Source organism: Solanum tuberosum, unplaced genomic scaffold (assembly GCF_000226075.1).
Source record: "Solanum tuberosum cultivar DM 1-3 516 R44 unplaced genomic scaffold, SolTub_3.0 scf00352, whole genome shotgun sequence".
In the NCBI taxonomy this organism is placed as follows: domain Eukaryota; kingdom Viridiplantae; phylum Streptophyta; class Magnoliopsida; order Solanales; family Solanaceae; genus Solanum; species Solanum tuberosum.
This window is the reverse complement of record NW_006239287.1, coordinates 235,835-237,990: the sequence shown is the minus strand read 5'-3', so window position 1 is coordinate 237,990 and position 2,156 is coordinate 235,835.

The window sequence follows — 2,156 nt, the reverse complement described above, 5'->3', positions numbered from 1 at the left end:
ACAAACATTTTTGAGAATATCTATGGCCAAATGGGTCCTACTATATTCATTAAAATATTAGTAAGTTATAAAAATCTTGTAAAATTTAATCCATACACTAATATGTCATAGCTAAATTTTTCATTAATATTAAAGCATTTAGGAAGAAAATAAAATATATTTGTATCAATTCATAATTTAAATTAGATGTCTCTGAACTAGGGCTGACATTCGGTAATTCAGTTCGGTTTCGGATTTTTTTTTCTCTCTATTTTTTCGGTTTTTGATTCTTGTATCACGTGTAACGAACACTGAACAAAATTATTTCGGTTCGGTTTATGTTATTTTGGTTCGGTTTTTGCTGTGGTCACCGGTTGTTGCTATGGTCGCCGATTGTTACTGTTGGAGTGCTGCTCCGCTGGCTGCTGCTGCTGGTCGGCTGGCAGCTGTTGCTGGTCGACTGCTACCTGCTGGTCGGCCAGTCGCTGGTCGACGCAACGACACAGGAAGTGTGTAACACCCCAGAATTTTTTCGAATTGAGACTCGAACCATCCTTCATTGTTACCCTAGAATTTTTTTCGAATTGAGACTCGAACCATCCTTCATTGTTACCCTAGAATTTTTTTCGAATTGAGACTCGAACCATCCTTCATTGTTACCCTAGAATTTTTTTCGAATTGAGACTCGAACCATCCTTCATTGTTAGTAGTATTTTTACCGAGGAATTAAAATTTCTTTAGTGTTAAGGTCACTAGATGTAGCACCTTAAGTTCCAAGAAGAACTAAAGAGAGTTCATTCAAGTCATTCCTAAGTTCCTTTAAGTTTTGGGTCAACTTCAAACGACCATAACTCTCAGTACATGATGAGTTAGGTGGGATACAAGGTATCCAATGAAAGGTCTTTGAATTATATTTCCAACGCCACCGAGTTTGCTAAGTTTCGAGTTTGGATGAGTGAGATATCCCCTTTTGAAGTCAGGCTATCCAAATAAGGAAAGTTTCCCAAAAATAGTAAGGGGTATTTTTGTCTTTTCCTTACCCAATCAGATTTAATTCATTTCATTTTTAGTAAGGTTTTAGGGGTTTAATCTGATTAGGTTCAGTTTTATAATCCTAATATACGCCTAGGGTTTTAGTTGAGAGTTCAAGAAGAGAAAGAAAAGAGGAGAAAAACGGAGAGGATCAAAGCGTTCGTCAAGAGTCTTGCGTTCTCTTGCGGATTTTCGCCATGGGTTTGATCCCTAAGAGGTATGTAATCTTCCATAGTGTTGGATTTGTTCACCCACACGCCAATCATGTTAATTTTAGCGTTAAATTCGTTCTAGAAAGTTGAAAGTTTGGTGTTCTTGATATGTGTTCTTGAATTTGCTTTCGTTCTTGAATTGGGCTGAGATTGAGAAGTTCTTGAGATTATTGCATCGATTTATAAATTGTTTTGAGTTAGATTCTAGTGTATATGTGCTGGGTATCTGAATCTAAAGAAAAGTTGAGCAAAATAATCGAATTTAGGCAAATTGGGGTTAGAAAACGAAGAAGGAAAAAGTTGGACGAATCTGGTAACCCAGTCCGCGTCGCGGACCTGCCTCCCCATTTCACAAAAAAATTCTTAGCGTTGTGGAGAGGTCACGGACCCTCTGCCTCAAAAGTTATTTCGTGACCAAATATTAAAATGCATCTCCGCATCGCAGACTTGCTTCTAGACAATGATTTCTTGATCGTTTCTCATGTTTAACTATCTAAAAACACTCATAAACATCACAAGATCTTTCCTATCACAAATCACAACCTTGAATTAATAAATCAAATTCAAGGTAGAGTTGAGAGTCAAGTTTGAGAATTCTTTCGAACATTTTTGAGAAAGTCACTTTGAGGAGTCTTCTACAATTTCTAATAACTTGTTTCAAGACTCGAGCAAGTGAGTATGAGAGTGAGGAGAATGTATTCATGAGTATTCTTTATGATCACTATATCCTTCATATCATGAACCATAACTCTTAATTTCATAATTCACATTCAAGAGAGAGTTAAGAGTAGAGTTCAAGAAAGTCTTTGAGTTCAATTGTGAATCCTTTGAGATCAACTATCGATTTGAGCTAAGTTTTGAGGAAGTAAGTATAAGAATGAGAAGAGTCGGATACATGAGTTCCATATTGTTATGTAGACCCTCGAGTCGAGT